The 13454-nt window shown below is 44.4% G+C and overlaps 14 non-coding genes across 14 annotated transcripts; 9 read left to right on the plus strand and 5 right to left on the minus strand.

Annotated features, from left to right (window-relative positions):
• Positions 1-904: 904 nt before the first annotated feature.
• On the minus strand, positions 905-999 carry TRNAV-UAC (transfer RNA valine (anticodon UAC)). The gene is made up of 2 exons: positions 962-999; positions 905-940 (listed from the first exon to the last, which is right to left on the minus strand). It is a non-coding gene; the product is annotated as a tRNA-Val (tRNA).
• Positions 1000-1291: 292 nt separating this feature from the next.
• Positions 1292-1373, plus strand: TRNAS-GCU (transfer RNA serine (anticodon GCU)). Its single transcript has one exon. It is a non-coding gene; the product is annotated as a tRNA-Ser (tRNA).
• A 1116-nt stretch (positions 1374-2489) lies between these two features.
• TRNAT-UGU (transfer RNA threonine (anticodon UGU)) lies at positions 2490-2561 on the plus strand. Its single transcript has one exon. It is a non-coding gene; the product is annotated as a tRNA-Thr (tRNA).
• Positions 2562-3730: 1169 nt separating this feature from the next.
• TRNAI-UAU (transfer RNA isoleucine (anticodon UAU)) lies at positions 3731-3825 on the minus strand. The gene is made up of 2 exons: positions 3788-3825; positions 3731-3766 (listed from the first exon to the last, which is right to left on the minus strand). It is a non-coding gene; the product is annotated as a tRNA-Ile (tRNA).
• Positions 3826-4117: 292 nt separating this feature from the next.
• TRNAS-GCU (transfer RNA serine (anticodon GCU)) lies at positions 4118-4199 on the plus strand. The gene has a single exon. It is a non-coding gene; the product is annotated as a tRNA-Ser (tRNA).
• Positions 4200-5315: 1116 nt separating this feature from the next.
• Positions 5316-5387, plus strand: TRNAT-UGU (transfer RNA threonine (anticodon UGU)). The gene has a single exon. It is a non-coding gene; the product is annotated as a tRNA-Thr (tRNA).
• A 1158-nt stretch (positions 5388-6545) lies between these two features.
• On the minus strand, positions 6546-6640 carry TRNAI-UAU (transfer RNA isoleucine (anticodon UAU)). The gene is made up of 2 exons: positions 6603-6640; positions 6546-6581 (listed from the first exon to the last, which is right to left on the minus strand). It is a non-coding gene; the product is annotated as a tRNA-Ile (tRNA).
• A 292-nt stretch (positions 6641-6932) lies between these two features.
• On the plus strand, positions 6933-7014 carry TRNAS-GCU (transfer RNA serine (anticodon GCU)). Its single transcript has one exon. It is a non-coding gene; the product is annotated as a tRNA-Ser (tRNA).
• A 1116-nt stretch (positions 7015-8130) lies between these two features.
• Positions 8131-8202, plus strand: TRNAT-UGU (transfer RNA threonine (anticodon UGU)). Its single transcript has one exon. It is a non-coding gene; the product is annotated as a tRNA-Thr (tRNA).
• A 1169-nt stretch (positions 8203-9371) lies between these two features.
• On the minus strand, positions 9372-9466 carry TRNAI-UAU (transfer RNA isoleucine (anticodon UAU)). The gene is made up of 2 exons: positions 9429-9466; positions 9372-9407 (listed from the first exon to the last, which is right to left on the minus strand). It is a non-coding gene; the product is annotated as a tRNA-Ile (tRNA).
• A 292-nt stretch (positions 9467-9758) lies between these two features.
• TRNAS-GCU (transfer RNA serine (anticodon GCU)) lies at positions 9759-9840 on the plus strand. Its single transcript has one exon. It is a non-coding gene; the product is annotated as a tRNA-Ser (tRNA).
• Positions 9841-10956: 1116 nt separating this feature from the next.
• TRNAT-UGU (transfer RNA threonine (anticodon UGU)) lies at positions 10957-11028 on the plus strand. The gene has a single exon. It is a non-coding gene; the product is annotated as a tRNA-Thr (tRNA).
• Positions 11029-12158: 1130 nt separating this feature from the next.
• On the minus strand, positions 12159-12253 carry TRNAV-UAC (transfer RNA valine (anticodon UAC)). The gene is made up of 2 exons: positions 12216-12253; positions 12159-12194 (listed from the first exon to the last, which is right to left on the minus strand). It is a non-coding gene; the product is annotated as a tRNA-Val (tRNA).
• A 292-nt stretch (positions 12254-12545) lies between these two features.
• Positions 12546-12627, plus strand: TRNAS-GCU (transfer RNA serine (anticodon GCU)). The gene has a single exon. It is a non-coding gene; the product is annotated as a tRNA-Ser (tRNA).
• Positions 12628-13454: the final 827 nt, after the last annotated feature.

A 13454-nucleotide genomic window follows, 5' to 3' on the forward strand; every position in this document is an offset into this window, starting at 1 on the left:
TTCCTTTGAAAGTCAGAGCGAGGACTATGACCTCTGTTCAGACTGAGTCTGCATCCAGAGAAAGGATGAAATAAGGATCTAGAAATTTCACCAAGGAGATGTGAACTTCATCCCCCTTAAAATACTTTTCCTCCCAGATGCCCCGGCTCTTAGGCAAATGAGGTTAATCTTCAAAACCCCACCCCCACTAACCATAAATATCCGACTCTCCTGCTGTCCATTCAAATGATACAAGGTATCTTGTACATAGAGAGAATGTGAGAAAAAGCAGAATCGCTTCATAGATTTGGTGACCTTGGATGGGTGGGCTGGATAAAGAAGTGAACCTGATTTCGGGAAAAGGAGTATCGTGATGGTGATGAGGAAAAGAGAACATGGACCACATTCACAAGTTAGAGAAATAAATATATTAGGTTGAATGGTTTTAAAAAGTTAACTTTGAGCATGAATTGTTTTTTTAAACTGCAAAGAATAAAAAAAATCAATGTGGGATTGGAGGCACAATCTGAGCAGAAAGCACCATAAGCTGCTATGGTGCAACTCTTATGTTGACTAGAAACATTAATATGATGACGCTCTTCTTTTGATATGTCTTTCAGTTAAATTTTACTGTAAGTAGCTGATACAGCACTGTTTGCAGCTCCTCAGTATATGGTTATCCCGTGACAACAATGTTTTCATCATATTTATTATTCTACAAATGTATTTTTAAATGCACTGATGTGGTGTTTGCATGCTATGCAAGACGGCACATCATGGAATGTTTATAAGGAGCATCGAATAGGATTGTGATATTTGCACCTGGAAGAGTCGGACACGCAGATCCTGAAAAGAAGTAAAAACTCTCTAGCTTTACTAGAGCTACTTTACTTTTAGTGAAATGGTTTATGAAAACCCAGTAAGCTGCTCCAGGTGAGGCTCAAACTCACAACCTCGGCATGCCTCAATGAAAGTACTTCTGTGTACGTACCGCGCGCTAACCGATTGCGCCACTGGAGCTCACTGTTCTCATACCTCCCCAGTTGAGCCATCTAGAGCTGACCAAGTAGATACTGGCACTGCTCCCTTATTCACTGTGCAAGATCGACTCACATGCTAGCATGTTATCATGACTATTAAAAACTACAGTCCTAATGGAACAGATTTGATAATTCTGCTATATCATGTGCTCTGTCTATTGAACACCACATATATTTGCCAGTTCTGACACAGTCTAGGAGAAACTTATGATTATTTGTAATTAGCACATCGTAAGAATTTCCTAAAAAATGAAACATAGTCACCTAAGGCAGACGAGGTGGCCCAGTGGTTGAGGCGATGGACTGCTAATCCATTGTGCTCTGCACGCGTGGGTTCGAATCCCACCTTCGTCGGAACGCCATCAGACACTCTTTTGAAGGTGGGCATGTCTCGTAGTACAATTACACTCTCTTTCAAGACACAGCCATAATCCACTAGAAGGGCCCAACTGACTATTCCATTTTGGCAATTATGTCAAATTAAGGGAAGTGTTTTGTGCTTAATTGAAATTAGATCTTTCATGAAGTGTCCAGAGGATTGCCTTTCCCTCACTCCTGGCCTTCTAACTAACCCTGGTCGTAGTGGGCGTAGTGGGGCTCCGCGGAGCTACGCGGAGTGGGCGAGAAGCTACGCCCACTACCGCACTCCGCGTAGCCCCACTACGCACCTCCCTCCCGCTCTCCCCTACATACATTATTTAAGCAACTACCCTTAATAAAACAATTTTAAAGCACTTACCGTGTCCGGGGCTCGTCCGGGGCTCCCTCTTGGAATAGCGTCGTCCTGGATACCAATGCCCATGCGCGGGAGGCTGCGCATGCGCATTGGTATCCAGGAAGGGACGCTATTCCAAGAGGGAGCCCCGGAAGAGCCCCGGACATGGTAAGTGCTTTAAAAATTGTTTTATTAAGGTTAGTTGCTTAAATAATGTATGTAGGGGAGGGCGGGAGGGAGGCGGGTGGCGGCCGAATCGGCTACGCCCACGGAGTGGGCGTAGTGTTGCCGGCTACGCTGTCTACGCAAAATGCGTAGAAGGCAACACTACGCCTACTCCGTGGGCGTGGGCGATTCGGACGCCCAGGGTTACTTCTAACCAGTTTGGATAGATAGACTGATAAGAAAGCAGCTCTTACTCCTAAAGTTTCAGCCATCTCAAGTGTATGACTGTTCACATATGTCTGCCCCACAGAGACAGATCACTTCTAATAAGTGAGTTCTCTATCTGTCACTGATTGTGGACATACTAACTAGAGCTATCAGTATGGTCATAAATGTGAATACTCTTATGTTCTCAAATCAAAATGGAGTTTTTCCTACTTCCAAGAAAAGTGTCCTAAGCATGCTCTTCAATTTGTGCACGCATGTAGACATTCAAATGCAACTGCATTTCCATACAGAGTCTCAAAATCATAGATATCTTCATACCGCAGTAAGAATACATGAAGCGATTTACATACTGCAGGCAGGCTGGCCTTGTAGCTCAGTGGCAGAGCACTGGTCTTGTAAACCAGGGGTCATGAGTTCAAGCCTCATCAGGGCCTTTTTATATGTGAGTTTCTGTATGTTGTTTCCAAGTCATTCTTTCTAGGAGTCACACCTTGTCTTAAGTTTGCTTATTGACAAGCTTCCCTTTCCTGCTTTCATCGTATCAAGAAGACTTCATGAAAACCATTGAACCATAAACTATGGCCTCACCCCTTCCGATCGCCTGACGAACGCCTGACAAACGCCATTCTCACCCCGCCGGGCAAGCCCTGCCGGGCAAAGCTAAATAAGCCATGCATATTTGAAGTTCCTTTGAAAGTCAGAGCGAGGACTATGACCTCTGTTCAGACTGAGTCTGCATCCACAGAAAGGATGAAATAAGGATCTAGAAATTTCACCAAGGAGATGTGAACTTCATCCCCCTTAAAATACTTTTCCTCCCAGATGCCCCGGCTCTTAGGCAAATGAGGTTAATCTTCAAAACCCCACCCCCACTAACCATAAATATCCGACTCTCCTGCTGTCCATTCAAATGATACAAGGTATCTTGTACATAGAGAGAATGTGAGAAAAAGCAGAATCGCTTCATAGATTTGGTGACCTTGGATGGGTGGGCTGGATAAAGAAGTGAACCTGATTTCGGGAAAAGGAGTATCGTGATGGGGATGAGGAAAAGAGAACATGGACCACATTCACAAGTTAGAGAAATAAATATATTAGGTTGAATGGTTTTAAAAAGTTAACTTTGAGCATGAATTGTTTTTTTAAACTGCAAAGAATAAAAAAAATCAATGTGGGATTGGAGGCACAATCTGAGCAGAAAGCACCATAAGCTGCTATGGTGCAACTCTTATGTTGACTAGAAACATTAATATGATGACGCTCTTCTTTTGATATGTCTTTCAGTTAAATTTTACTGTAAGTAGCTGATACAGCACTGTTTGCAGCTCCTCAGTATATGGTTATCCCGTGACAACAATGTTTTCATCATATTTATTTTTCTACAAATGTATTTTTAAATGCACTGATGTGGTGTTTGCATGCTATGCAAGACGGCACATCATGGAATGTTTATAAGGAGCATCGAATAGGATTGTGATATTTGCACCTGGAAGAGTCGGACACGCAGATCCTGAAAAGAAGTAAAAACTCTCTAGCAAGGGCCGTCTTTCCCCTGAGTTTAATCTTTACTTTTAGTGAAATGGTTTATGAAAAACCAGTAAGCTGCTCCAGGTGAGGCTCGAACTCACAACCTCGGCATGCCTCAATGCAAGTACTGCTGTATAAGTACCGCGCGCTAACCGATTGCGCCACTGGAGCTCACTGTTCTCATACCTCCCCAGTTGAGCCATCTAGAGCTGACCAAGTAGATACTGGCACTGCTCCCTTATTCACTGTGCAAGATCGACTCACATGCTAGCATGTTATCATGACTATTAAAAACTACAGTCCTAATGGAACAGATTTGATAATTCTGCTATATCATGTGCTCTGTCTATTGAACACCACATATATTTGCCAGTTCTGACACAGTCTAGGAGAAACTTATGATTATTTGTAATTAGCACATCGTAAGAATTTCCTAAAAAATGAAACATAGTCACCTAAGGCAGACGAGGTGGCCGAGTGGTTAAGGCGATGGACTGCTAATCCATTGTGCTCTGCACGCGTGGGTTCGAATCCCACCTTCGTCGGAACGCCATCAGACACTCTTTTGAAGGTGGGCATGTCTCGTAGTACAATTACACTCTCTTTCAAGACACAGCCATAATCCACTAGAAGGGCCCAACTGACTATTCCATTTTGGCAATTATGTCAAATTAAGGGAAGTGTTTTGTGCTTAATTGAAATTAGATCTTTCATGAAGTGTCCAGAGGATTGCCTTTCCCTCACTCCTGGCCTTCTAACTAACCCTGGTCGTAGTGGGCGTAGTGGGGCTCCGCGGAGCTACGCGGAGTGGGCGAGAAGCTACGCCCACTCCCGCACTCCGCGTAGCCCCACTACGCACCTCCCTCCCGCTCTCCCCTACATACATTATTTAAGCAACTACCCTTAATAAAACAATTTTAAAGCACTTACCGTGTCCGGGGCTCGTCCGGGGCTCCCTCTTGGAATAGCGTCGTCCTGGATACCAATGCCCATGCGCGGGAGGCCGCGCATGCAAATTGGTATCCAGGAAGGGACGCTATTCCAAGAGGGAGCCCCGGAAGAGCCCCGGACATGGTAAGTGCTTTAAAAATTGTTTTATTAAGGTTAGTTGCTTAAATAATGTATGTAGGGGAGGGCGGGAGGGAGGCGGGTGGCGGCCGAATCGGCTACGCACCCGGAGTGGGCGTAGTGTTGCCGGCTACGCTGTCTACGCAAAATGCGTAGAAGGCAACACTACACCTACTCCGTGGGCGTAGCCGATTCGGACGCCCAGGGTTACTTCTAACCAGTTTGGATAGATAGACTGATAAGAAAGCAGCTCTTACTCCTAAAGTTTCAGCCATCTCAAGTGTATGACTGTTGACATATGTCTGCCCCACAGAGACAGATCACTTCTAATAAGTGAGTTCTCTATCTGTCACTGATTGTGGACATACTAACTAGAGCTATCAGTATGGTCATAAATGTGAATACTCTTATGTTCTCAAATCAAAATGGAGTTTTTCCTACTTCCAAGAAAAGTGTCTTAAGCATGCTCTTCAATTTGTGCACGCATGTAGACATTCAAATGCAACTGCATTTCCATACAGAGTCTCAAAATCATAGATATCTTCATACCGCAGTAAGAATACATGAAGCGATTTACATACTGCAGGCAGGCTGGCCTTGTAGCTCAGTGGCAGAGCACTGGTCTTGTAAACCAGGGGTCATGAGTTCAAGCCTCATCAGGGCCTTTTAATATGTGAGTTTCTGTATGTTGTTTCCAAGTCATTCTTTCTAGGAGTCACACCTTGTCTTAAGTTTGCTTATTGACAAGCTTCCCTTTCCTGCTTTCATCGTATCAAGAAGACTTCATGAAAACCATTGAACCATAAACTATGGCCTCACCCCTTCCGATCGCCTGACAAACGCCATTCTCACCCCGCCGGGCAAGCCCTGCCGGGCAAAGCTAAATAAGCCATGCATATTTGAAGTTCCTTTGAAAGTCAGAGCGAGGACTATGACCTCTGTTCAGACTGAGTCTGCATCCACAGAAAGGATGAAATAAGGATCTAGAAATTTCACCAAGGAGATGTGAACTTCATCCCCCTTAAAATACTTTTCCTCCCAGATGCCCCGGCTCTTAGGCAAATGAGGTTAATCTTCAAAACCCCACCCCCACTAACCATAAATATCCGACTCTCCTGCTGTCCATTCAAATGATACAAGGTATCTTGTACATAGAGAGAATGTGAGAAAAAGCAGAATCGCTTCATAGATTTGGTGACCTTGGATGGGTGGGCTGGATAAAGAAGTGAACCTGATTTCGGGAAAAGGAGTATCGTGATGGGGATGAGGAAAAGAGAACATGGACCACATTCACAAGTTAGAGAAATAAATATATTAGGTTGAATGGTTTTAAAAAGTTAACTTTGAGCATGAATTGTTTTTTTAAACTGCAAAGAATAAAAAAAATCAATGTGGGATTGGAGGCACAATCTGAGCAGAAAGCACCATAAGCTGCTATGGTGCAACTCTTATGTTGACTAGAAACATTAATATGATGACGCTCTTCTTTTGATATGTCTTTCAGTTAAATTTTACTGTAAGTAGCTGATACAGCACTGTTTGCAGCTCCTCAGTATATGGTTATCCCGTGACAACAATGTTTTCATCATATTTATTATTCTACAAATGTATTTTTAAATGCACTGATGTGGTGTTTGCATGCTATGCAAGACGGCACATCATGGAATGTTTATAAGGAGCATCGAATAGGATTGTGATATTTGCACCTGGAAGAGTCGGACACGCAGATCCTGAAAAGAAGTAAAAACTCTCTAGCAAGGGCCGTCTTTCCCCTGAGTTTAATCTTTACTTTTAGTGAAATGGTTTATGAAAAACCAGTAAGCTGCTCCTGGTGAGGCTCGAACTCACAACCTCGGCATGCCTCAATGCAAGTACTGCTGTATAAGTACCGCGCGCTAACCGATTGCGCCACTGGAGCTCACTGTTCTCATTCCTCCCCAGTTGAGCCATCTAGAGCTGACCAAGTAGATACTGGCACTGCTCCCTTATTCACTGTGCAAGATCGACTCACATGCTAGCATGTTATCATGACTATTAAAAACTACAGTCCTAATGGAACAGATTTGATAATTCTGCTATATCATGTGCTCTGTCTATTGAACACCACATATATTTGCCAGTTCTGACACAGTCTAGGAGAAATTTATGATTATTTGTAATTAGCACATCGTAAGAATTTCCTAAAAAATGAAACATAGTCACCTAAGGCAGACGAGGTGGCCGAGTGGTTAAGGCGATGGACTGCTAATCCATTGTGCTCTGCACGCGTGGGTTCGAATCCCACCTTCGTCGGAACGCCATCAGACACTCTTTTGAAGGTGGGCATGTCTCGTAGTACAATTACACTCTCTTTCAAGACACAGCCATAATCCACTAGAAGGGCCCAACTGACTATTCCATTTTGGCAATTATGTCAAATTAAGGGAAGTGTTTTGTGCTTAATTGAAATTAGATCTTTCATGAAGTGTCCAGAGGATTGCCTTTCCCTCACTCCTGGCCTTCTAACTAACCCTGGTCGTAGTGGGCGTAGTGGGGCTCCGCGGAGCTACGCGGAGTGGGCGAGAAGCTACGCCCACTCCCGCACTCCGCGTAGCCCCACTACGCACCTCCCTCCCGCTCTCCCCTACATACATTATTTAAGCAACTACCCTTAATAAAACAATTTTAAAGCACTTACCGTGTCCGGGGCTCGTCCGGGGCTCCCTCTTGGAATAGCGTCGTCCTGGATACCAATGCCCATGCGCGGGAGGCCGCGCATGCGCATTGGTATCCAGGAAGGGACGCTATTCCAAGAGGGAGCCCCGGAAGAGCCCCGGACATGGTAAGTGCTTTAAAAATTGTTTTATTAAGGTTAGTTGCTTAAATAATGTATGTAGGGGAGGGCGGGAGGGAGGCGGGTGGCGGCCGAATCGGCTACGCCCACGGAGTGGGCGTAGTGTTGCCGGCTACGCTGTCTACGCAAAATGCGTAGAAGGCAACACTACGCCTACTCCGTGGGCGTAGCCGATTCGGACGCCCAGGGTTACTTCTAACCAGTTTGGATAGATAGACTGATAAGAAAGCAGCTCTTACTCCTAAAGTTTCAGCCATCTCAAGTGTATGACTGTTGACATATGTCTGCCCCACAGAGACAGATCACTTCTAATAAGTGAGTTCTCTATCTGTCGCTGATTGTGGACATACTAACTAGAGCTATCAGTATGGTCATAAATGTGAATACTCTTATGTTCTCAAATCAAAATGGAGTTTTTCCTACTTCCAAGAAAAGTGTCTTAAGCATGCTCTTCAATTTGTGCACGCATGTAGACATTCAAATGCAACTGCATTTCCATACAGAGTCTCAAAATCATAGATATCTTCATACCGCAGTAAGAACACATGAAGCGATTTACATACTGCAGGCAGGCTGGCCTTGTAGCTCAGTGGCAGAGCACTGGTCTTGTAAACCAGGGGTCATGAGTTCAAGCCTCATCAGGGCCTTTTTATATGTGAGTTTCTGTATGTTGTTTCCAAGTCATTCTTTCTAGGAGTCACACCTTGTCTTAAGTTTGCTTATTGACAAGCTTCCCTTTCCTGCTTTCATCGTATCAAGAAGACTTCATGAAAACCATTGAACCATAAACTATGGCCTCACCCCTTCCGATCGCCTGACGAACGCCTGACAAACGCCATTCTCACCCCGCCGGGCAAGCCCTGCCGGGCAAAGCTAAATAAGCCATGCATATTTGAAGTTCCTTTGAAAGTCAGAGCGAGGACTATGACCTCTGTTCAGACTGAGTCTGCATCCACAGAAAGGATGAAATAAGGATCTAGAAATTTCACCAAGGAGATGTGAACTTCATCCCCCTTAAAATACTTTTCCTCCCAGATGCCCCGGCTCTTAGGCAAATGAGGTTAATCTTCAAAACCCCACCCCCACTAACCATAAATATCCGACTCTCCTGCTGTCCATTCAAATGATACAAGGTATCTTGTACATAGAGAGAATGTGAGAAAAAGCAGAATCGCTTCATAGATTTGGTGACCTTGGATGGGTGGGCTGGATAAAGAAGTGAACCTGATTTCGGGAAAAGGAGTATCGTGATGGGGATGAGGAAAAGAGAACATGGACCACATTCACAAGTTAGAGAAATAAATATATTAGGTTGAATGGTTTTAAAAAGTTAACTTTGAGCATGAATTGTTTTTTTAAACTGCAAAGAATAAAAAAAATCAATGTGGGATTGGAGGCACAATCTGAGCAGAAAGCACCATAAGCTGCTATGGTGCAACTCTTATGTTGACTAGAAACATTAATATGATGACGCTCTTCTTTTGATATGTCTTTCAGTTAAATTTTACTGTAAGTAGCTGATACAGCACTGTTTGCAGCTCCTCAGTATATGGTTATCCCGTGACAACAATGTTTTCATCATATTTATTATTCTACAAATGTATTTTTAAATGCACTGATGTGGTGTTTGCATGCTATGCAAGACGGCACATCATGGAATGTTTATAAGGAGCATCGAATAGGATTGTGATATTTGCACCTGGAAGAGTCGGACACGCAGATCCTGAAAAGAAGTAAAAACTCTCTAGCAAGGGCCGTCTTTCCCCTGAGTTTAATCTTTACTTTTAGTGAAATGGTTTATGAAAAACCAGTAAGCTGCTCCAGGTGAGGCTCGAACTCACAACCTCGGCATGCCTCAATGCAAGTACTGCTGTATAAGTACCGCGCGCTAACCGATTGCGCCACTGGAGCTCACTGTTCTCATACCTCCCCAGTTGAGCCATCTAGAGCTGACCAAGTAGATACTGGCACTGCTCCCTTATTCACTGTGCAAGATCGACTCACATGCTAGCATGTTATCATGACTATTAAAAACTACAGTCCTAATGGAACAGATTTGATAATTCTGCTATATCATGTGCTCTGTCTATTGAACACCACATATATTTGCCAGTTCTGACACAGTCTAGGAGAAACTTATGATTATTTGTAATTAGCACATCGTAAGAATTTCCTAAAAAATGAAACATAGTCACCTAAGGCAGACGAGGTGGCCGAGTGGTTAAGGCGATGGACTGCTAATCCATTGTGCTCTGCACGCGTGGGTTCGAATCCCACCTTCGTCGGAACGCCATCAGACACTCTTTTGAAGGTGGGCATGTCTCGTAGTACAATTACACTCTCTTTCAAGACACAGCCATAATCCACTAGAAGGGCCCAACTGACTATTCCATTTTGGCAATTATGTCAAATTAAGGGAAGTGTTTTGTGCTTAATTGAAATTAGATCTTTCATGAAGTGTCCAGAGGATTGCCTTTCCCTCACTCCTGGCCTTCTAACTAACCCTGGTCGTAGTGGGCGTAGTGGGGCTCCGCGGAGCTACGCGGAGTGGGCGAGAAGCTACGCCCACTCCCGCACTCCGCGTAGCCCCACTACGCACCTCCCTCCCGCTCTCCCCTACATACATTATTTAAGCAACTACCCTTAATAAAACAATTTTAAAGCACTTACCGTGTCCGGGGCTCGTCCGGGGCTCCCTCTTGGAATAGCGTCGTCCTGGATACCAATGCCCATGCGCGGGAGGCCGCGCATGCGCATTGGTATCCAGGAAGGGACGCTATTCCAAGAGGGAGCCCCGGAAGAGCCCCGGACATGGTAAGTGCTTTAAAAATTGTTTTATTAAGGTTAGTTGCTTAAATAATGTATGTAGGGGAGGGCGGGAGGGAGGCGGGTGGCGGCCGAATCGGCTACGCACCCGGAGTGGGCGTAGTGTTGCCGGCTACGCTGTCTACGCAAAATGCGTAGAAGGCAACACTACACCTACTCCGTGGGCGTAGCCGATTCGGACGCCCAGGGTTACTTCTAACCAGTTTGGATAGATAGACTGATAAGAAAGCAGCTCTTACTCCTAAAGTTTCAGCCATCTCAAGTGTATGACTGTTGACATATGTCTGCCCCACAGAGACAGATCACTTCTAATAAGTGAGTTCTCTATCTGTCACTGATTGTGGACATACTAACTAGAGCTATCAGTATGGTCATAAATGTGAATACTCTTATGTTCTCAAATCAAAATGGAGTTTTTCCTACTTCCAAGAAAAGTGTCTTGAGCATGCTCTTCAATTTGTGCACGCATGTAGACATTCAAATGCAACTGCATTTCCATACAGAGTCTCAAAATCATAGATATCTTCATAACGCAGTAAGAATACATGAAGCGATTTACATACTGCAGGCAGGCTGGCCTTGTAGCTCAGTGGCAGAGCACTGGTCTTGTAAACCAGGGGTCATGAGTTCAAGCCTCATCAGGGCCTTTTAATATGTGAGTTTCTGTATGTTGTTTCCAAGTCATTCTTTCTAGGAGTCACACCTTGTCTTAAGTTTGCTTATTGACAAGCTTCCCTTTCCTGCTTTCATCGTATCAAGAAGACTTCATGAAAACCATTGAACCATAAACTATGGCCTCACCCCTTCCGATCGCCTGACAAACGCCATTCTCACCCCGCCGGGCAAAGCTAAATAAGCCATGCATATTTGAAGTTCCTTTGAAAGTCAGAGCGAGGACTATGACCTCTGTTCAGACTGAGTCTGCATCCACAGAAAGGATGAAATAAGGATCTAGAAATTTCACCAAGGAGATGTGAACTTCATCCCCCTTAAAATACTTTTCCTCCCAGATGCCCCGGCTCTTAGGCAAATGAGGTTAATCTTCAAAACCCCACCCCCACTAACCATAAATATCCGACTCTCCTGCTGTCCATTCAAATGATACAAGGTATCTTGTACATAGAGAGAATGTGAGAAAAAGCAGAATCGCTTCATAGATTTGGTGACCTTGGATGGGTGGGCTGGATAAAGAAGTGAACCTGATTTCGGGAAAAGGAGTATCGTGATGGGGATGAGGAAAAGAGAACATGGACCACATTCACAAGTTAGAGAAATAAATATATTAGGTTGAATGGTTTTAAAAAGTTAACTTTGAGCATGAATTGTTTTTTTAAACTGCAAAGAATAAAAAAAATCAATGTGGGATTGGAGGCACAATCTGAGCAGAAAGCACCATAAGCTGCTATGGTGCAACTCTTATGTTGACTAGAAACATTAATATGATGACGCTCTTCTTTTGATATGTCTTTCAGTTAAATTTTACTGTAAGTAGCTGATACAGCACTGTTTGCAGCTCCTCAGTATATGGTTATCCCGTGACAACAATGTTTTCATCATATTTATTATTCTACAAATGTATTTTTAAATGCACTGATGTGGTGTTTGCATGCTATGCAAGACGGCACATCATGGAATGTTTATAAGGAGCATCGAATAGGATTGTGATATTTGCACCTGGAAGAGTCGGACACGCAGATCCTGAAAAGAAGTAAAAACTCTCTAGCTTTACTAGAGCTACTTTACTTTTAGTGAAATGGTTTATGAAAACCCAGTAAGCTGCTCCAGGTGAGGCTCAAACTCACAACCTCGGCATGCCTCAATGCAAGTACTGCTGTGTAAGTACCGCGCGCTATCCGATTGCGCCACTGGAGCTCACTGTTCTCATACCTCCCCAGTTGAGCCATCTAGAGCTGACCAAGTAGATACTGGCACTGCTCCCTTATTCACTGTGCAAGATCGACTCACATGCTAGCATGTTATCATGACTATTAAAAACTACAGTCCTAATGGAACAGATTTGATAATTCTGCTATATCATGTGCTCTGTCTATTGAACACCACATATATTTGCCAGTTCTGACACAGTCTAGGAGAAACTTATGATTATTTGTAATTAGCACATCGTAAGAATTTCCTAAAAAATGAAACATAGTCACCTAAGGCAGACGAGGTGGCCGAGTGGTTAAGGCGATGGACTGCTAATCCATTGTGCTCTGCACGCGTGGGTTCGAATCCCACCTTCGTCGGAATGCCATCAGACACTCTTTTGAAGGTGGGCATGTCTCGTAGTACAATTACACTCTCTTTCAAGACACAGCCATAATCCACTAGAAGGGCCCAACTGACTATTCCATTTTGGCAATTATGTCAAATTAAGGGAAGTGTTTTGTGCTTAATTGAAATTAGATCTTTCATGAAGTGTCCAGAGGATTGCCTTTCCCTCACTCCTGGCCTTCTAACTAACCCTGGTCGTAGTGGGCGTAGTGGGACTCCGCGGAGCTACGCGGAGTGGGCGAGAAGCTACGCCCACTCCCGCACTCCGCGTAGCCCCAATACGCACCTCCCTCCCGCTCTCCCCTACATACATTATTTAAGCAACTACCCTTAATCAAACAATTTTAAAGCACTTACCGTGTCCGGGGCTCATCCGGGGCTCCCTCTTGGAATAGCGTCGTCCTGGATACCAATGCCCATGCGCGGGAGGCCGCGCATGCGCATTGGTATCCAGGAAGGGACGCTATTCCAAGAGGGAGCCCCGGAAGAGCCCCGGACATGGTAAGTGCTTTAAAAATTGTTTTATTAAGGTTAGTTGCTTAAATAATGTATGTAGGGGAGGGCGGGAGGGAGGCGGGTGGCGGCCGAATCGGCTACGCCCACGGAGTGGGCGTAGTGTTGCCGGCTACGCTGTCTACGCAAAATGCGTAGAAGGCAACACTACGCCTACTCCGTTGGCGTAGCCGATTCGGACGCCCAGGGTTACTTCTAACCAGTTTGGATAGATAGACTGATAAGAAAGCAGCTCTTACTCCTAAAGTTTCAGCCATCTCAAGTGTATGACTGTTGACATATGTCT

The sequence above is a fragment of the Lissotriton helveticus genome, chromosome 5_1 (genome assembly GCF_964261635.1).
Source record: "Lissotriton helveticus chromosome 5_1, aLisHel1.1, whole genome shotgun sequence".
Taxonomy (NCBI): Eukaryota; Metazoa; Chordata; class Amphibia; order Caudata; family Salamandridae; genus Lissotriton; species Lissotriton helveticus.